At 41.3% G+C, this 22349-nt stretch overlaps 1 long non-coding RNA gene across 1 annotated transcript in view; it reads right to left on the reverse strand.

Moving 5' to 3' along the window:
• Positions 1 to 2267: 2267 nt before the first annotated feature.
• Positions 2268 to 22349, reverse strand: part of LOC122548613 (uncharacterized) — a 123593-nt gene continuing 103511 nt past the window's right edge. The window contains exon 4 of the long non-coding RNA XR_015752342.1: positions 2268 to 2776. This is a non-coding gene — a long non-coding RNA (uncharacterized LOC122548613). The remainder of the gene's footprint in view (positions 2777 to 22349) is intronic.

Raw genomic sequence — 22349 nt, forward strand, 5'->3', positions numbered from 1 at the left:
GCTCATTGAAATGATGGGTTGAATGTTCCCTTTTCCCTAAAGGTTGATTCTTGCCCTATTTTTGCAAGGTGTCATTTCCACCGTGTTTCCACAAGTCGAAAAGTGTGGCACTGGAAAAACTTAGCAATATCCAAGAGAAGAAGAGTCGATGTTTCAGGCATAAGCTCTTTATCACGGATTCCCGAAACGTCGATTCTCCTGCTCCTCGGATGCTGCCTGACCTGCTGTGCTTTACCAGCGCCACACTTTTCGACTCTGACTCTCCAGCATCTGTAGTCCTTACTTTCTCTCTTTCTCTCCGTGAGGCCTGGCAAGTATTCTTGTGCTGTATTCTTTTTATATATTTACAGAAGTTCTTACTGTCCATTTTGATACGACTTGCAAGTTTTCTTTTAAAGTTTATCTTCTGTCACTTCATTATTTTGTGGTGATGTTTCGTTGGTTTTTAAAATTTCTCCAGTTCTCTAGCTTACCACTCACCTTTGCCACATTGTACATTTTTATCTTACAAATTAATGCTATCCTTAACTTCCATAGTTAACCTTGGTTGAGTTATCCATTTCTTAAAACCCTTCCTTCTCACTGAGATATATCTTTGGAGGAAACTCTCACTATATCTTCTTAAAAAATTAGAGTAAAGTTTCTTTACTTTCTCTCTCCCAATGGTGATGACTTGGGTCAATGACCATGGGCAATTATCAAGTATGGTAATGTTATGGTTATGCTGGTGATCATCTAGTTCACTGATTCTGTTACCAAAGGACTGGATCAGTAATCTAGACAGTAAGTTCAGTTCTCAGCATAAGGTTTGAGAAAAGCAGGAGCCATGCCTAACAAATTTTATTTTAGAATTATTTGAAAATGTAACAGGAAGGATAGATAAAGGGGAAGCAGTGGATGTAATTTGTTTGGATTTTCAGAAGGTAGTTATAAAGTGTCACATGTTAGGCTACTTAATAAGGTAAGAGCCTATGGTGTTGCAGGAAGCATGTTCACATAGAAAGAACATTAATTAACCAATAGAAGACAGAGAGTTGGGATGAGGGGAGCATTTTCAGGATGGTAACCTGTAACTTGTGAAGTGCCACATGAATCAGCCATCATTATTTGCAATTTATATTACTGACTTGAATTGAGTTGAGAATAATTTGGTAGAGAAAAGATAGGACCAGTGTGAGTACCCGTGAGCTGAATCTTATGATATTTTCCAAAAGTACCACTTCTGTTGAGGTTTCCTCTGCCAAGGTCGAGGGAGTTCTCTCATGTGACTTACTGAAACATTCCTCCTGAACTAAGCACCACGCTTCATGGCACCCCGCTTGTCTGATGCTAGCCAGATTCTCCACTTACTGTAACTGCAATTACTCAGCCATTGCTGGCTATCCCAGCATTCTTGGTGTGACTGCCACCTTTAAAATCCATTGTGCAGTTGGTAAGCCCTGTCAGTCTGGAGCTGCTCTGCATGGTATGTGTTCTGGACATGGTATATAAAGAAAAATTGGCATCCTCCTTTATCAAAAGGGAGATGGAGAGTTGTCCTCTTCCCCTAGGAAGTTTATAGCATCAGACCCTGCTAGCTTGGGCTGAGGTTGCCACACAGATTAGGGCAATTCAAGCCATCTGAAAGGATGAGCATCAGTGTAGGAACTCTGCCAGGTTAAGTGCTACTATCTGCTCTCTGCTGTCTCACTCTGGCTCTGACTCTGCTACTGCACTCATGTCCCACTGAGGCTTTATCCTCTCATTATTCCATGCAACATCTTTCTTCACTCAATGTCAAACAGCCAAGACTCCTACTAACCCCATGTGATCTTTGGGCACTCATTCCGGATAGTTCACTAATTACCACAGCCCACCCCTTCCCCATCCAGGCCAGTACTACCAACTGTGACAGCCACTTCCATCTCACTCAGTCTCTCATTTCTCTCCTTTCATCAGAGTACTCACATGAGGCTCAGAATGGCCCATGACGGGTGGCGTGGTGCCTAAGGTTCAGATCCTTACACCTTACAGGGAGTGGATCCTGATAATAACCATCCTGAGTGGCTGACCAACTGTAACCAAGCCTCTGGACTGCTATCAGGGACTACCCTTGATATATTGTGCTGGGATATCCCGGCAGAAGAGAGTATCTTCCTTGACTTGACTGAGGGCCTCTCCCCTTCGAATTTGAGACATGGCTATTAGTTTAAAGTACAGACAGTGTGATTGTCACATAAAATGTGAGATTAGCATGGTGTCATAACGCAACAAACATACCAATCTCTTGGCTGATAACTCCAAGTAACCATGGAAATCTGTATGGCTTTTTATTTGTGCTGAACAACAAGATGCTATAGAATCATGGTGATCCTGCTTGCTCTGGCTGAGGGGTTAAAGTGCAAGAAGACAGGGCGCTGTGAACATCTACATTGGTGCTAAGTGAGAGAGTGAACAATCTGGTCTCTGTAATGAACTGGGTGCCTGTCCAAGTGCGTACAAGCTCTCTGAAGCAGCATTGCAATAATAGGTGCCAAAGTGCAGTATGGTAGCGCAGAAGCCGACTGTAATGGACTGGAGAGTGCCATGAGGGTACCAGAGGCTGGTAATTGTTGGATGCCAGTGGGTAAGGCTGTGGCATTTGTACATTAGCTCCACATGGAATGTTCCTGAGATGTTGGTGTTGACTTTCCAAGATGAAGGCCAAGGTGAGGTGGATCACAAAGTGCCCGTTCTGACTTTCATGTTAGAACCTCTTGGCATCTAGTTTCCATCTGTTGTGTAGTAGAATGGGAACCTGTAAATCAACAAAGTATTAACGACAGCGACAATAAGCAATGATTCCTGTTATAGGCATCCTGCTGCTCCCTTGTCCTAATCTTGTCTTAGCATTGGGATTCTGTCGTAAAATGTGATTTCTTGACATTACCCTCAATAAAAGCCTCACTTGACTCTCCCAAATTTCTCACATTACACCATGTCACTCAGGGCCGTAATATTCTGTCCTATGAAACATAAAAGTATAATTGGTTAATTATTTCCTTTAGGAAAGGAAATCAGCCATCCTTGACCGGCCATGGCTAAATGTGATCCCATGTCCTCATCAAGATGTGTCATTCTGACCTGGGCACACCAGTGGCCTAGCAAGCCCCTCAGTTGTTTTCCCTGAGGTTGGTGAAACATGTCTGCACTTTCCAGCAATGATTTGGCAGTGCTGGTGTTGGACTGGGGGGTACAAAGTTAAAAAACACACAACACCAGGTTATAGTCCAACAGGTTTATTTGGAACCACAAGCTTTTGGAGCGCTGCTCCTTCGTCAGGTAGTGGGGCAGATACATAGGACACAGAATTTATGTGTAAAAGGTCAAAGTGTCATACAACAGATGTAATGTGTTAGACAAACCTAGATTGCTGTTAAGTCTTTAATTACTTAGAATGGAAATGCAGGTTTTGTTTGATTAATATGTAAATCCCAAAATTTGTTTCAAGTACATTCCTGAGATAACTTAAGGTTTTATTTAAAAAAAGCTGACATCTCAGCTCAGACAATGCATTAAAGATGTGAGGTTAGGGTCTGTCTGTATCCCAAACTGGAGTCAGACTGTTTTATTTCCAAAGTAAGAATTTATAAAATGTCACATTGACTGACTGCCTACAGATTGTGTGCTTTTTGAACAAAACAGAATGTATCTGCAATTGCAAATCTTTGTACCTACCCCACTAGCTACCTGATGAAGGAGCAGCGCTCTGAAAGCTTGTACTTTCAAATAAACCTGTTGGTCTATAACTTGGTGTTGTGTGATTTTTTAACTTTCCAGCAATGTTTACATTCCAACAGAAACTTTTTTTAAAAATGAAGTGGGAAGCAGATCAGTCCAGATACATGAATGCAATCATCATAAAAAATTCAATTGTGATTGAAGTAGACATGTACTTCTACGTATATAAATATGACCCTCAAATGTTATTTTTGTACTGAGTGCCAAAGTCAAGAAAAGAGGTAACAAGCTCTTGAAGATGTTCAGCTAAAATTGTCACATGTCAGAGTCAAAGTGGCAGAGAATGAAGGACATGGTTCCTGCAGAAAGACTTGCAACATCAAGTTCTCCCCGTGTCTGCGTGGGTTTCCTCCGGGTGCTCCGGTTTCCTCTCACAGTCCAAAGATGTGCAGGTTAGGTGAATTGGCCATGCTAAATTGCCCGTAGTGTTAGGTAAGGGGTAAATGTAGGGGTCTGGGTGGGTTGCGCTTCGGCGGGTCGGTGTGGACTTGTTGGGCCAAAGGGCCTGTTTCTACACTGTAATGTAATCTAATCTAATGTAATCTAATCTAACCTAATCTAATTAAGAAGGCTACTTCAGTGCTATATATCTACTTTGGTTTTCTCAATACATTTCTCCAATTGTACATACCTGATGGTTATTCTTTTTACAATGTGCATTATGTTAAGCTACCTCACAGGTTTTCACAACTCTTTAATGGGCATGCAGGAACCCATTTTGGTCCTGCTTCAGGAGAAACCAGCACACATATGATGAGAGCCCTCAACAACATGAGGAGGACCTAATATGTTCCAAAGTTTTGACTCCAATAGAATACTGACATCAAGACATTGGTAGAGAGATGCTGCACAATATTAAAGATGAGGCAAAAGAACAAGCTTTAAAAAAAAACTTTATTGAAATCCATTGTATAAAGCTTCCAGTTAATCCATTTAATAGTCTGATTATTAGTATTTTTAAGTTTATTTCTGTGTATGATTTCATTTGTAAATAAATGTATGATGCTAATGTAGCCTATGCATAGTAATCTAATGAAGTTTTTATTATGTTGCAAAGATGGAAATTGCTGGAAAAACTCAGCAGAGCTGGCAGCATTCGAGGAGAGAAATCAGAGTTAACATTTCGTATCCATTGACTCCAAAGTGGAGAACTGAGCTTTTCCAGCAATTTCTGTTTTTGTTTTTGATTTCCAACATCCACAGTTCTTTCAGTTACATTTATTTTCTATTGTCCTGATTGCCAGTAAATATTAAAGATACACTGTGCATTTTTTGGCAAGTACATTTTCTATGATTTGGAGTTAGCTGTTGGACTAAAGATGCTGGTTTGAACTTATAAGAGACTTGGTTTATTACAAAAAGAAGAATCAAACCTTTTGCATATGAAGAAGTACTGAAGAAAAGCTGAAACTGCTACAATGCAATTTTAGTCTCGGCTTATTGTAGATGATGGGTCTAGATTACAGTGATGCTGGAAAAGCACAGCAGGTCAGGCAGCATCCAAGGAGCAGGAAAATCGATGTTTCGGGCAAAAACCCTTATTGTAGATGATGTGCTGGAGATGAATAAACAGGGCATTAATTCAAGGCAGTATTGAATTTCCAAAATTCAATGGTGATGTTTAGTCAAGCCTATGAATGTGTGATCAGAATAACATCTAGTATTAGATCGAGTGGGAATGATGCATTTGTTATGATTTTCATTTGTTTTGTTGTTTTCAAACTAGGTCCAATATACTTCCAAAGGTCTATCTATCTTACAGATACCTGAATTGCTTGAGTTTTGTAGATTGAATCATTTTACTACTTGTTTTTTTCTTTAAATCCATCTCCATGGAAAACAAGCAGAAGAGAGAGACAACGAGAGAGAGAGAGAGAGAGATAGACAGAGACATTTGAGGTATCTTCTGGACTTCTGCCACTTTCAGTTGTGAATGGTAACTCACTAGAGAGGAGACTCAATAAATATTGCTAACCTCAATGATGGATCGGCACAATACATCTGTGCAAAGGATAAGACTGAAGCATTTGCAGCAATCTTCAGTCAGAAATGCCAAATAGATGATCCATCTCAGCCTCCTCCAGTGGTCCCCAGCATCACAGATGCAAATCTTCAGCCAAGTCACTCCACATGATATTCAAAAATGGTTAGAAGCATTGGATACTGCAAAGGCTTTGGGCCCTGACAATATTCTGGCAATAAGATGGAAAACTTGTGTTCCAGACTTACTGCTCCCCTAGTCAAGCTGTTCCAATGTAGTTACAGCACTAACAAGTCACTGACGATGTGCTCCCCTTCTTTCCCAATGTTGCAAGCAACCCGATGCTTTTTAATCCACCAAAGAGTTTTATTTAAGTTGTTCATCTTCCACCTTGTGGTAAGGTTGGAATATTGAAGGGCTATTGAATCACACTAAATCACACAGGACTAAATCAAATACTTTTGTAGTGATTAATCTTACACTGTCTACCCATGTCTTAATATTGCCAGTGCAGTTAAATTGCAGTCTATTCCCTCCATTATAGCACTACAAAACAAAATTTCATGCGCTGTGAATTGCTTTAAGACATCTTGAAGATGTGAAGAATGTAATTAGAAAGGTACTTCTCTCTTCACTCACACCCTTTGTCCTGACTCAATGACGTTTAGGTAGGAAAGATTGATTTGGCAACTCCTTGTGTTGCAAGAATTAGAATTGGATGTGAGACATTTCCAGACATGTCAGGTAGTGTCTGATGCCAAAGTTGCAAAGGCTTTCAGCGGCGCAATCCAGCTCCTTCACATTTAACCAAAACTTAATTTGTAATTGCAATGTGGGATCGAGGTGTCAATGGATGGAAAGCCTTCTTCGGAGCTGTAATTTGGATTTGGATCGACTAATGCCAGATTTCTTCCCACTGTCAGTCTGCTATAAAATCTAGTTTGCTGTGTGACTTGTATACAGCCCTTCATATGTCTGATGATTGAATAATAGGGGAAGCTAAAGTGTGGTACTGGTTGCGTGAAAGCCCAGATTTATACCGTGGAAGTGTGGTCTTGTCAGCTTTGTCAACTCAGCATGTCTGCCAGTATCTGCGGAGAAAGTGAGGACTATGCCCGAACCATTGATGCTCCTGCTCATCGGATGCTGTTTTTCCAGCACCACACTCATACAATTAACATTTAGAGTTAACATTTCAGGTCCAGTAACCCTCCTTCAGAACTGGACCTGAAATGTTAACTTTGATTTCTCTCCATAGATGCTGCCAGACCTGCTGAGTTTTCCCACCAATATATGTTTTTTGTCTTTTGTTTCTGATTTCCAGCATCTGCAGTTCTTCCAGTTTTCGGCGTTGCCAACTGATACTTATATTAATAGGTATTGCATTTGCCGGGACATGATAACTCCCCAACAAAAAAATTGTGTGTGCAGTGTGATACCCCAATACAGGGACGTCTAAGGATTGTTTCAATTACAGTGAGATTTTGTATAGCTATGATCTCTTCATATACAAGAAAGAATCTTGTTTCTACAGACTTCACATCCATGCTCTCTCCCAGATTATAGATTGCTTGTTTTGTAGCATTGGTTTGCAATGGAGCTTTATTGGTTCAGAATGATGGGGCACACCACATGGCAATAGATCTGCCTGGGCCTGCAATAATACCAGTGGCAGTCAGTTGAGGCATTTAAATGGCCATTAATGGCCACTTAAAGGCCTCAACTGATGGTGGGGCAGTAAGGTTGAACATAGGCCTTCCTGCTGAGAACTTAATACTGAAGGAGGCTGGAACAGTACAGTGGGAGAAAGTGAGGACTGCAGATGCTGGAGACCAGAATAGAAAAATGTGGTGCTGGAAAAACACAGCAGGCCAGGCAGCATCCGAGGAGCAGGAGAATCGATGTTTCGGGCATAAGCCCTTCTTCAGGAATGAGGCTGGTATGCCAGGCGGGCTGAGATAAAAGGTAGGGGGGAGGGAATTTGGGGGAGGGGCACTGGGAATATGATAGGTGGAAGGAGGTGAGGGTGAGGGTGATAGGCCAGAGAGGGGGTGGGGCGGGGAGGTCGGGAAGAAGATTGCAGGCCAAGAGGGTGGTGCTGAATCTGAGGGTTGGGACTGAGATAAGGTGCGGGGAGGGGAAATGAGGAAGCTGGAGAAATCTACATTCATCCCATGTGGTTGGAGGGTTCCTAGGCGGAAGATGCGGCGCTCTTCCTCCAGGCGTAGTGTGGTCAGGGTCTGGCGATGGAGGAGGGCAAGGACCTGCATGTCCTTGGTGGAGTGGGAGGGGGAATTAAAGTGTTCAGCCACGGGACAGTTGGGTTGGTTGGTGCGGGTGTCCCAGAGGTGTTCCCTGAAATGTTCCGCAAGTAGGTGGCCTATGTAGAGGAGGCCACATCGGGTGCAGCGGATACAGTAAATGATTTGTGTGGAGGTGCAGGTGAATTTGCGACAGATATGGAAGGATCCATTGGGGCCTTGGAGGGAGGTGAGAGGGGAGGTGTGGGCGTAAGTTTTGCACTTCTTGCGGTTACAGGGGAAGGTACCGGGAGTGGACGTTGGGTTGGTGGGGGGTATGGACCTGATGAGGGAGTCGCGGAGGGAGTGGTCTCTCCAGAACGCTGATAGGGGTGGGGAGGGAAATATATCCCTGGTGGTGGGGTCTGTTTGGAGACTCAGACCCATGGTAGGCTTATGCAGAAAGTCAGGACGCATGGGATAGAGGGAAATTTGGCCAATTGGATAGAAAACTGGCTAACCGGTCGAAGTCAGAGAGTGGTGGTAGATAGCAAATATTCAGTCTGGAGCCCAGTTACAAGTGGAGTTCCGCAGGGATCAGTTCTGGGTCCTCTCCTGTTTGTAATTTTTATTAATGATTGGATGAGGGAGTCGAAGGGTGGGTCAATAAATTTGCAGATGATACGAAGATTGGTGGAGTTGTGGATAGTGAGGAGGGCTATTGTCGGCTGCAAAGAGACTTAGATATGATGCAGAGCTGGGCTGAGGAGTGGCAGATGGAGTTCAGCCCTGCCAAGTGTGAGGTTGTCCATTTTGGAAAGACAAATAAGAATGCGGAATACAGGGTTAACGGTAGGGTTCTTAGTGAGGTGGAGGAATAGAGGGATCTTGGGGTCTATGTTCATAGATCTTTGAAAGTTGCCACTCAGGTGGATAGAGCTTGTAAGAAGGCCTATGGTGTATTAGCGTTCATGAGCAGAGGGATTGAATTCAAGAGTCGTGAAGTGATGTTGCAACTGTACAGGACTTTGGTTAGGCCACATTTGGAGTACTGTGTGCAGTTCTGGTCACCTCACTTTAGGAAAGATGTGGAAGCTTTGGAGAGGGTGCAGAGAAGATTTACCAGGATGTTGCCTGGAATGGAGAATAGGTTATACGAGGATAGGTTGAGAGTGCTAGGCCTTTTCTCGTTGGAACGGCGAAGGATGAGGGGTGACTTGATAGAGGCTTATAAGATGATCAGAGGAATAGATAGAGTAGACAGTCAGAAACTTTTTCCCCAGGTGCAAGAGAGTGTTACAAGGGGACATAAATTTAAGGTGAAGGGTGGAAGATGTCAGGGGTAGGTTCTTTACCCAGAGAGTGGTGGGGGCATGGAATCCACTGCTTGTGGGAGTGGTAGAGTCAGAATCTTTGGTGACCTTTAAGCGGCAATTGGATAGGTACATGGATGGGTGCTTAAGCTAGGACAAATGTTCGGCACAACATCGTGGGCCGAAGGGCCTGTTCTGTGCTGTATTGTTCTATGTTCTATGTTCTAAGTGCAAAACTTACGCCCACACCTCCCCTCTCACCTCCCTCCAAGGCCCCAATGGATCCTTCCATATCTGTTGCAAATTCACCTGCACCTCCACACACATCATTTACTGTATCCGCTGCACCCGATGTGGTCTCCTCTACATTGGAGAGACAGGCCGCCTACTTGCGGAACATTTCAGGGAACACCTCTGGGACACCCGCACCAACCAACCCAACTGTCCCGTGGCTGAACACTTTAATTCCCCCTCCCACTCCACCAAGGACATGCAGGTCCTTGGCCTCCTCCATCGCCAGACCCTGACCACACGACGCCTGGAGGAAGAGTGCCTCATCTTCCGCCTAGGAACCCTCCAACCGCACGGGATGAATGTAGATTTCTCCAGCTTCCTCATTTCCCCTCCCCCCACCTTATCTCAGTCCCAACCCTCAGATTCAGCACCACCCTCTTGACCTGCAATCTTCTTCCCGACCTCTCCGCCTCCCCCCCCCCCCCCCCCCACCCCTCTCCGGCCTATCACCCACACTCTCACCTCCTTCCACCTATCATATTCCCAGCACCCCTCCTCCAAATTCCCTCCCCCCTATCTTTTATCTCAGCCCGCCTGGCACATCAACCTCATTCCTGAAGAAGGGCTTATGCCCGAAACGTCGATTCTCCTGCTCCTCGGATGCTGCCTGGCCTGCTGTGTTTTTCCACCACCACATTTTTCAACTCTGGAACAGTACAGTGCTTGGATATGCCATCATCACAATTAAATAAGTATCACTCCACCCCTAAGCTCACAAAGCTCACCAGCATACGATTCCATTTTCTTTACTTAGTTTTGTTTTTTTTGATTTAAAAATGTGTAGCCTAATTAAAGAAAATATTCTGTCTATCTATATTAATAGCTTTATTGAAAGTTATAATGGAATCAGTCTCCAGAAAAAAATTGCACATTTTAAACATGAAGTATTTGTTACATAGTCATGTGAATTAAAAGGAACACATGGGCTATCAACAGCTTCTAACATCAATGTACTCTACTATGAAGTTCATTGATTAATTAAAAGCAGTGAACTTCATGAGGTTTATCTGATGTCATGAACTCAGCGCAACAAATCCAATTTGTGCTAAATGTACAGCACTATTTATTAGCTTGCTAAGCAACAGAAGCAGGAAATAAAGTTGCATGTAACATCATTAATTATCACATTGCCATCATTGCTGAGATACACCTATACATATTTTGTCAATTTAGCAAACACTGAGCAAATCTGATAATTTGGTCATTAATAATATGTAATTATTGGAAAATGATATATTAGCATCAATGTTAGTGCTGATTCAACTGACATTTTCTAACTAATTGCTCAGACCTATAGCCTGTTATAGTATTAGCTGTTCTAAGTTTAATTGTAGCTATTCTTTACAAACCATGAAGTGCACCAAGACTTTTGAGATTCAGGAAAAATGCCAGAGATCTGGAAGACTATCAATGTAACACCCTTATTTAAAAAGGAGGACAAAAACTAGAAGCCAGGTAGCTTCACATCTGTTATTGGGAACCTGTTAGAATCAATTATAAATTATATAAGAGCAGAGAGTTAAAAATTACATAATAAAATCAAGCAGAGTCAACATGATTTGATTTTATGGGAGAAAATGAGGACTGCAGATGTTGGAGATTAGTGTCGAAAAGTGTGGCACTGGAAAATCACAGCTTGTCAAGCTTTTATGAAAAGCAAATCATGCCTGACATATTTATGAGAGTTCCTTAAAGGAGGTAACAAGCAAGATGGATAAAGAGGAACTAGAAATATATGTTTCCAAAAGGCATTTGATAGGGTGCCATGTATAAGACCACTATCTAAGAACAAGAGCCCAAGATGCTGGTGGTAATATATTATCATGGATGGAGGATTGGTTAACTAATAGACAGTTGGCGTAAATGGCGTATTTTCAAGGTGGAGTGCCAGAGCGATCAATGCTGTGGCCACTAATATATAATTTATGATATATATTAATGGCTTGGATGTGGAAAGTGAATGCATTATTTCCAAGTTTCCAGATGATACAAAAATAGGTGGAAGGAAGTGGTGAGAATGGCATAGAATCTACAGGGGGAGATAGACAGGTTAAATGAGTGGGCAAAGACTTGGCAGATGGAATACAATGTCGTTAAATTGGAGGTTATTTGCTTTGGCACCCATCTTCCAAACCTATAGCCACGAGCATCTAGAAGGTCAAAGAGAGCAAATGCATGGGAATACCACCTGCAAGTCTCCCTCCAAGCTATTCACCATCCTCACTTGCAAAATAATGCTGCTCATTCAATATCACTGGGTCAAAATGGGGGAGCTTCCTACCTAACAGCATTGTGGATGTACCTGTACCAAGTGGATTGCAGCAGTTCAAGAAGGCAGCTCACCATCACTTTCTCAAGGGCAATGAGGAATATGCCAATAAATGAGCCATTGAGGTACATATCCCACGAGTGAATCTTTTTAAAAAGTTGCATGAATAGAAGAGCTGAGTTATATTTAAATGTGGCAGACTCCAGAAAACTGCAGCACAGACACTTGGGCACCCTAGTGGATGAATCACAAAAAGCTATCATCTGAGTTCAGCAGGTAGCAGAGAAGGCAAATGGAGTGTTGGCCTTTCGTTAAAATGGCATGGTTAAGAAAATAGTGATGCTTTGCTAAAACTAAACAAGGTTCTAGTCAGCCGGCACCTGAGATACTGCGAACAGATTTGGTCACCTTATCTCAGGAAAGATATACGGATATTAGCGGCAGACCAGGGACTCGAGTGTGATACTGGGTCTGAGAGAATTTTTTATGAGGAGAGATTAGGTAGGGTGAGCTTGTACTAATTGGAGTTTAGAAGAATGTGACAAGAGGTTATTGAAATATATAATTCTGAGGGGCCTTGATAGAATAGATGTAGAGAGATTGTTTCCACTTGTGGGAGCATCTCAGACCAGAGGGCATCATCTCAGACCAAGGGGTCACACAGGGATAGTTTTTCCCTCAGAGCTTTAAGAATCTCATACAGTTGCAGAACTGTACAGCATATAATCAGATCCTTTGGTCCAACTCGTTCATGCCAACCAGATATCTTAAATTAATCTCGTCCCATTTGCCAACATTTGGCCCATATCCCTCTAAACCCTTCCTGTCCATGTAGAGGCTAGACATTAGGTATATGACATAATATATATTGACATATTTTTAATTAGTAAGGGAATAAAGGGTCATCTGGAAAAAAAGTAGAGAAGTGGAGTCAAAAATTATCACATGAGCCTTGATCTAATTGTATAGCAGAACAGACGCAATTGAGCTGAATGGTCTTTTTCTGCCCCTACACTTTATCCCTTTATGGTCCAATGGAAAATATCCTGTAATGTGAATTCTATGTCCAGGATCCTTACTAATGCTGTGCAAAGTGAATAATAAAGAGTAAAAGTATAAAAATGCATTTGATGTATGTGTGGTCATTTTATTGAAATCTCATTTTAATTTAAGTGATGACTATTCATAAAGTAAATTATTAGATTAGATCTTAATAATGCAGAGCAGGTCAACAGCCCATTTTACATCTCTCCCATTCTTTCTACTTCCAATGCTGTCAAGGCCTTAAAGAGCAAGACCTCTTGAATAACAAACAAAAATTCTTGAATACCCTTGCGCAGAAAGCTTAATGCATTGAAATGAAGGAAGATCCTTTTTCTACCAGCTCTGCAAACAGCTGTATTAGCAATGTAAGGCAGTTAAAAACGTAGCTCTTTGGTTCTTTCTTTACACAATGGAAGAACGTCTAAGCTTGACAGACAGGAGACAGTCAGCTATTTATAATCATGTCTGCACAGCCCAGTGGTGATGATTATTGAACCAAGCAAAGTCCCCAAAGGTGCCTGCTATATGACTTGAAGCATCATTGCTGTCTCCTATGAATGATAGCACACTGTTTATCTGATCTTTAAAGTCTGTAGAATCTGGAAATGTCAAGTGGAAAAAAATCTCTGTTACTATTGCATTTGCAGGTTTTTCATTTGTTAAAATAAAATGACAAGGTATTCCATTCCTTATGAGAGTTTTTTTTGTAATGTTTCTGAAATATGTGACTTGAAGATAATTGAGCATTTTTTAAAGCGAAATTCCAGTAACAGCACAAAACAAACACTAGGTTTTTACTCTGTTGCTGTAGTTTTGGGGTGAAGTGCTGTTAATGGGCTTCAATGGGCATTTTTTCTCGACCAACTCAATATAATGTTTTCAGGAGCAGTTTAAATATGTAGAGGGAGCACATTTTTTAGAGGGAAATGTGCTAAAAGAAAATAAACTGGTAGCTGACAGTTACTGGTTAAAGCATTTGATTTGGTGAGAGACTAGCATACTGAACACTTTAAAGATATTTTTCTAACCTAACGCGTTGAAGATTATGTCTGATTCTTGATATTGTATGGTCAGCATACAGCTAAACTAAAAGAACAAAGGAACAGATATAGGAAGGGTTACTGGGCCCGAAAAGCTTTTCTTCACAGATGATACCAGACCTGCTGAGCTTTTCCAGCAACTTCAATGTTTGTTTCCAAGGAACAGAATTTTCAAACTTTACTAGCTCTTGTCACACATCCATGATAAGCTTTAGCCAAGTTCCAAGTGGGGGCAGAGTTATATTGGGAAAGAGGGGTGTGAGGAGTGTAGTCTGTTAAGTTACAAGTTTCCTATAGAGTCAGGAGAACACTTGTCTCTATCATTCTAAAGGAATACTTCAAAAATAATTCACTGACAGCAACAGGAACCTTTTAGAAATTCTAAGTGGATTGCAGCAGATACTTGTTCGACTGAATTCTATACGGATTTCCTGATGGGGCTCTACAGAGGATGGTAGGCCTTAAATTTATAGACTTAAAGAGCCAGTTTTGATCGTGTGTGCATGGGATAGCTAATAAAAGGCCCTTGCAAATTTGACAAGGAGAATAACAGCTGATTAGGCAAGGGTGTCCCACTATTGAATTGGCATGTGATTTTATACCTGGCAAAAGTCACAAAGCATATATATTTTCACACTATGATCCTCTTACGTTGTCTCAATATTCAGATCTATTTGTTATGCAAAATTTCTTTAAAACTGAATCTACTTGAAAGGGGTGGCACTTGTCACAAGCAATTCAAGGTTATCAGATTTTATTTTGCATGAACGTTCGTTTCGAAGTATTTTGTGACCTGAAGAAGTTAAACAAATATGCCTCCAGCCCTTTGAAAATCAGTCACAATTTTGAACACTGGTGAAGCAATTGTTCTTGACGTGCCATATTAACTTTTCTCAATTCACTTCTTTTCTTACATAAGTATTGTTGAAATGGGAAAACATATTTGGCTCAACACAATGTTTGCAATAATATTGTTAGAGCTCAATTTCAGAAAGGTCCTAACCTCATAATACTTGTTATTGAAGTGTGGAGAAGTTGGTGGTTTCCCATTATTCTCAGTAGCCTTCTTTCAGTGAAGTTAAAGTAATTATTCGACAGTCATATTCACATGGCCAATGTCTCATGACAGGCTGAAGCCTTTAACATTTCTGTGTCATTTGGGTTTTGTCAAATGCAATGCTTCTGTCACATTTTGTTACCAGTGCTAGCACCCAGGTCACATATTAGTTATAAACTTTCTTTTTCATTGTTGTTATTCTATCAGACTTTTTCTGTCTTAGTTTACGTTTAGATATCCTTAACTATTAAGAAGTCATTAAGAGACAACGAAAGACTTTGTCCATTAGCTACATAGAGTGCTGTTCAGAATTCACAAAGATAATGTCAACATTTATTAAATCAGAAGTGGAGTTGTGGTTATTTAAACATACGTAATTAATAAAAGGGAATCCAAACTCAAATAACCAAATAAATGCTTTGCATTAGGTTTGATTTTACTCATCTGTACTCCTTCTGTACCAATCTTCCTTTCTCATGCTATTACTGAGTAACCTTTCCAGCATTAAATCACTGTGAAGTGCCAATTTTCAGAGCACCATAACAATAGGTACCTGGCAATGAGCAGCTTAATCAAAATCCCTGTTATGAGTTATTCAGAAAATCTTCGAAGACACTTTTACCTTTCATTTTGATGGGTCCAGGATGAGTTAGAATGCTCTGCCTTGGCCCCTTTAAAACCTCCCAAGCTTTTGTAAGTGGCTGCTTAAAAGTATCTCAGTTGGCCTCTAGAAAAGGAGACCTTCTCAAGTCCTTACACCATGTATTTCACAAGGAGGCTGGGTCCACGGGGGTTGCTGTGGGAAGGTCATGAGGTAAACACTCTTGTTTGGACAGGCTCAGAGTCCACCCACACCACCCACCCCCCCCCCCCCCACCTCGCCAACATTCCCCTCCAGCACACCTCAGAAGGGAGAACAAAAATCCCTGTTCTTTGCAACACCCTTTAAATCCGTAGCATAAACATTAAATTGTTTGCATTGACAAACAGAATATCAATGACCTCCTGGATAGAGTCATGGAGTTGTACTGTACAGAAACAGACCCTTCAGTCCAACTCGGCCAGGCCAACTAATTATCCGAAATTAATTGAGTCACATTTGCCAGCACTTGGCCCATATCCCTGTAAACTCTTCCTATTCATGAACCCATTCAAATATTGTAATTGTACCAGCCTCCACCACTTCCCCTGATAGCTCATTCCATATATGCACCACCCTCTGCATGAAAAAGTTGCCCCTTAGGTCCTTTTATACATCTTTCCCCTTTCACCCTAAACCTATGTCTTCTAGTTTCTGGACTGCTCTACCCCAGGGAAAAGACCTTGATTATTCACCCTCTCCATGCCCCTCTTGACCTGATAAACCCCTATTGGGTCACCCCTCAGCCTCCGATGCTCCAGGGAAAACAGCCCCAGCCTATGCAGCCTCTCCCTATAGCTCAAAACCTCTAACCTTGGCAACATCTTTGTAAATCTTTTCTGAACCCTTTCGAGTTTAGCAAGATCTTTTCTATAGGAGGGAGAGCAGGAGTGAAAGCAGTATTCCAAAAGTAGTCGAACTAGTGTAATGTTTGATTGATTTTGCTAATGACTGCCCATGATAGTTTGCAAATAGCATGGAGAGGACCTAAAGGTGCAGAGGAGCACTAACTGACAGGTAGCATTGTGCCTTGCAGAGGAGCTTGACTATCTGCTGGATTCAGGCAGAGAGAACAGCTTTACCATTACCATGGAGCTGTGGAGACAATTTGCATGGATATTCCTGGTGAGCCTGGTCTATAAACAAAGAATCCTTACAGTGTGGGAAACAGGCCATTTGGCCTATTGAGACGAGAGCGACTCTCCAAAGAGCATCCTTTCCAGACTCCCCCCCTCCCATAACCTTGCTTTTACCATGGCCAACCTAGATAACCACATATCTTCGAATTGGGGGAGGAGACGGGAGCATCCGGAGGGAACTCATGCAGACCCAGGGAGAATGTGCAAACTCCACGTAGAGAGTTGCACCAGGGTGGAATCAAACCCGGGTCCCTTGGACTATGAGGCAGCAGTGCTAACCACTGAACCACCGTGTCGCCCCCTAATGGTAACATGATTAAGGCTGGATGTGCATACTCCATCTGTGATACACTTGAATCTAGCTCATTCCTTTCCTCTTTCCCCATCAAAGATAAAAAGGGTAAGACTCTCAAAACAATTCCTATGTTGGGAGTTATAACTTAAGCAGTCAGATAACTTTGTTGATTAAACCCCAGCAAAATGAGTAAACAAGCACACATCCAGCCTCTCGCCTTTACACATCACTAATACAGCACAAAAAAAATCCCAAAGCTGAAGTAAATGACCAAAAAATGCTCTTGGGAAAGATGCAGCACGTCTCCATTTAGGCACAGATTTTCTGAAAGCCTGATATTCCTCATTCATTTTATAAAGGTAAGCTGAGCACGCAAAATGTTGCAGTAAGTCATTGTGTTAATGATCATCCAGATTTAACACATGCATTTTACTTTTCGGATTAAATTGGCCTGAAAGAATGGCCATAACATCATGCTGTCAGGAACTGAGCAAGGTTCAAGTAGAATTCATATCCATACACTTCCACTAGATTAGGCCTGAACACTGTCAGCAAAAAAATGTGAAAATTAAAATTGTGGATTTATAACCAGCAGGGGAAAAGTCTATGGCAAGAACATTAACAGTTTGCCACTGAGGATAAGCACATTTCATGTGTTGACAAGTAACCAAGGGTGCTTTGAAAAATCTCATTTCATTTTTGTACATTAATTGGGTGAGGCTAAACCTATCTGCCTCTGAAGCTCAGAGTGGTGAGTAGAGCAAAGAGTTAGCAAAACAGCACAATGCAGCAATATTACATGTGGAGGAAGATTAAAGAATCAAATGAGATAAAAACAGGAGCAGATGGTACACAGTATGAAGAATGTGATAAATGTCAGAAGCGAAAACTGTAAGTTAGACCCAAGAGAACATAAATAAAGGAATCATGTTGGATACAGAAATAGCAGGATGATTGGATGCTGTGACACAAAATGGAAAAGAGCCATGAGGATAAGTCAGTGAAACAGAGCAAATCAAACAATAACATTTTCATTGTAGTTTTCCATCTGCTTTCTGACTTCCACCAAGCACTGAAAGTGTGAACATTAGATGAAAAATATTCATTTGATTAAGTTGGGAGCACTGCTAATTAGAAAGACTCAAAGATTTTGAATCCTGTGGAGATGAGGCAGACAAGAAGCAGTTTAATCTGCAATGGCACTTATGTTCTGATGTAGGAATCCTTAATTTGGATTGGCTCTGGGCACACCTGGAGAAAAAAGTGGCCTTTGTTGGTATTTTGGAGGTTTAAAATCCAGCTTGCCCTGTGTAACTTTCTTCATTGAGAAGGAGAAAGTTGTGATGGCATAGGGTGACACAATTTCAAGATGAACATGTTTAAAATAAAGATCTTCACTGTCCAATAAATGCATGACTGTTATCGAGATAATGGGTTGTTGCTGACTGGGTCACCGACATGATCGCTTAGATCTTACTCCAAGTCAAGAAGATATTTGTAAGTATCAGTTAGATCAGGTGCAGTATGTCATAGAAAGACCCAAATTGGCCTTCAGATCCACTCTGTAATCTAGCTGAGCAAAAAGGTTTTCAGATCATATCTGATTCTGCACTTTCAATATTTCAATTTTCAATTCTGGAGTGGAGTCATTGGCATTATTGATAACGTGTCTGATTGCAGCTGAGAAGATTACAGGTTTGATTGGGCAGCAAGGTAGCTCAGTGGTTAGCACTGTTGCCTCATAGCACCAGGGAGCTGGGTTTGATTCCAGGCTTGGGTAACTGTCCATGTGGAGTTTGCAAGTTCTCCCCGTGTCTGTGTGGGTTTCCTCCAGGTGCCCCAGTTTCCTCCCACAGCTCAAAGATGTGCAGTTCAGGTAGATTGACCAATCTAAATTGTTGTGTAGTGTCCAGGGATGTGCCAGCTGTGTGGACAAGCCACGGGGAATGTGAGGTTGCAGGGATAGGTTAGGGGCAAGGTCTGGGTTGGATCCTCTTTGGAGGCTTGGTAGAGACACGATGGGTCAAATGGCCTCTTTCTGCACTGTAGGGATTCGATGAATTTCTCTTTTAGGATCCATCGAGCACAGACACACCTTCAGCTGGGGTCTGTTGCAACTTCAGCAGGTGTTATTGACCTCCACTGGGCATAACAATTGTCCTTTAACAGGAAGCTTTAGATTGTTGCAAAGATGCAGGGAACATTTTCTTACTTTTGGATTTGGCAGGTGTGGAGCAGCACATTAGACCACAAAGTGTTGGCTTGCTGCTAAGGGATTTCTCTGTGGAATCAACAATTTTAAGAGTGAAGGTTATTCCTGGTTTCTTAGGAAACATCTGCTTGAAATTTAATTTCCTTCAAATGATGCAGACAGCATGAGCTGCCAGATGAGAAAGTCATCACAGCTGCTTTACGGATAATGGTCATTGACGTGCACAATATTGCTTCTGTGGTCAGATTGCACCTGAACGTTAATTGTGAACAAACCGTTTTTTCATTCATGTGGGCCATGGTGTTGATTCACACATAGGTGGCACCTTCAGCATTCTATGCTCTAAGGAACTCTGTCATTTAATGAGATTGTTGCGGGCTGGGTTTTGCACATTTGGAAATGAGGTTTGCTGTCTCAAAGTTTCCCTGAGGATGCTTGGAAAGAGCAGGTAGCATTAAATCCTTTTGCTGTAGGAACTTCCATTCTTGCATTTCTTTTGAGTTTTCAGTGTGGTCTGCCATCTATAACATTTCAGTTGTAGAAAGCTCATCACAGACTGTTTTATGAACGAGAGGCAATGAAACTCTTGCTCCAATTTTATAAGGTCTTGGTAAAGCCCACACTGCACATTGTGTGCTGTTTTAGTCTCCTTCTCTGAGGAAGGATGTTCGTACTATAAGGAGAGTGCAACAAAGCTTTGCTAAATGCATTCCTGGGATGGCAAGACTGATGCATGAGGCATGATTGAGTCACTTCAGATTGTACTCACTAAGGAGGGAGGGGTCTCATAGGAACTTATGAAATTCTACCAGGACTAGACAGGTTAAACGCAGGAAGGATGTTCCTGATGGTAGGGTTTTCTGGAACCAAGGGTCATAGTTTAAGGATAAGGAGGAAAGGTTTTAGGGCAGATAAAGCTGTTGTGCTAAAGGGGATCAAGAGATAAGATTGGGGAGGAGCGTGTGGAGGTGGTGTGCAGGATTAGGGTAATGAGCTCAATGATCAGCCATGATCATAACAAATGGTGGAACAGACTCATGGGCTTGTCTAGCCTACTCCTGCTCCTATCATCTCATGTTTATCTTACGAAAATAGACTTGAGTATTGTTGAAAAGACTAATTTCATGAATACTTTCAGTCCTGCATTCATCAGAATAATTCAGAAAAATACCAATGTCAGGGAAGCTAACATTTATGATGTCTGCATGGAGATTGGTTGACAAATAGGCTCTGATTGATTGCCATGGAAAAATGCATCAGTTTATGATAACTGACAGTTAATTGCCAAGTTTTGTTTAAATTTTCAATCAGGCAAGTTGATTCTTATTGATCAAGACCTTGCCCTGAACTAATGAATGATTGTCACCTAATTTGTTGAGTTGAAACAGGCACAGTGTGTGTTTATATCTTTTCTGTCTATAAAAGACAGAGGTCTGTGTATTAATATGTATGGTGTCCAGTGCACATAGTATGTCATACTGAGAGCCAACTGACATTCCTAAATTGGTTGCCAGCACAATTCATCGCATACTCAGGATTATCCAGCAAATGTCAAACCGGCTTTCTGTGAGGTATACAATTACACAAGGGATTGTGGACTGTCTATAAATGCAAAGTCTAGGATAGTGATAGCTCCAGACAAAATATCTTAGGTGACTTAGAATTATTGCTTTATTCTTTCACGGTGAATTCACTAATAAAAGGAAATATAGCAGAATGTCTCATGAACCTGTTAATAAATATATTTTTTTAAAATGGAACACTTAATTGAAAATGCTAAAAGAAACCCTTTGAACTCACCCAATGGTTTCCTCTTAAGAAGCCTACTAGAGGAGGCCGGACCTCAGAGTTCCTGTGTGGCAGAATCTCATCTAAAGCTTTGCTGTTCAGTGTGGGATGGAGCTTAATATTCATTGTTAATAAAGCTTGCATTCATCTCTGTCAAAGCCTCATATTTCTCAGTCTATGCATTCACCTTGTGCATCCAAGACACCATCAGGGAAATCCAGACACTAATGGAACCAAGTATTATTTAGCTTATACTTTTAAGATTTTCAGATCATAGTCAAATAGAGACTTATGTAAGGAAGCTCTGTCTTAGTGTATAATCCAGAAGAGAAAAAAAAAACCATAAAAGAATGAATGATGCTGATTGGTCCAGTTTGTCTTGAGTACCTCAAAATGGAGCTGCAGCATGATCAGTATGTTCCTGCCCATGTGTGTTTCCTGTTCTTTCCCTCTGGGAAGGGTTGTCTCTGACTGTGTGATATGCTTAAACAAGGCAGTAAACGTTATCACAGGGTGTGCTCCAATGTCATATGATCTTGCTTTCTTTTGCAGTCTCGAGGCAAGCTAAAGACACATCAATGCTTTCTTTACCTCAGCAGAGTCTATAAATATTTCTTCACAGCATGAGATCAAGATATTATATTCCCAATACTCCTGAAGATGTTTTGGTTTTACACTCTTATGGAAATGAGGGGCAATAGGTATACATCTGCAATAATTTTTTATTTGATTTAATCTAGTTTAGAATTTATTCCAAAATCTCTTTAATTTGGTAGATATTTTCAAATGGAAGAGAGACTTGCATGAATGTCAATTGTTAAGTATTATTAAGAACCATATATGCTAAATTTTCAGTATATACTTGTAAAAGTATTGATAGACCATGTAATACATTTGAGGAAGCCAGAAGACAAGCATGCATAGTACTCTTTGTTGCCTGAAGCTAGGGGTTCAATGTCAGTCAGTTTAAAACAGCAGGAAGCCATTGAGTTTGTGCATTATATAATTCGCATTTCTAGAGCAAGATGATCACCTCGACATGCTCAACAGGCATGGTGAAATTCTCACCACTGAATGGCAAGTTCCCAATTGCACTTTATTGTTGGTTAAATGGCTTTTTTTAAACAGTCTAACTAACCATGAATTGCATCTTATTAAATGCACCTTGGGCAAACTTGACATGGAAATTGGAAAGGGTATTAGGAGGGTGCTGCTTGTTTCAAATGACTTCTGTGTTGTCCATGGTGAAAATGCAGAGCAGGGGCATGATCAATGGGT

This window comes from Chiloscyllium plagiosum, unplaced genomic scaffold (genome assembly GCF_037043375.1).
Source record: "Chiloscyllium plagiosum isolate Xiang-an unplaced genomic scaffold, Cpla_swu_hap1 HiC_scaffold_3, whole genome shotgun sequence".
In the NCBI taxonomy this organism is placed as follows: Eukaryota; Metazoa; Chordata; class Chondrichthyes; order Orectolobiformes; family Hemiscylliidae; genus Chiloscyllium; species Chiloscyllium plagiosum.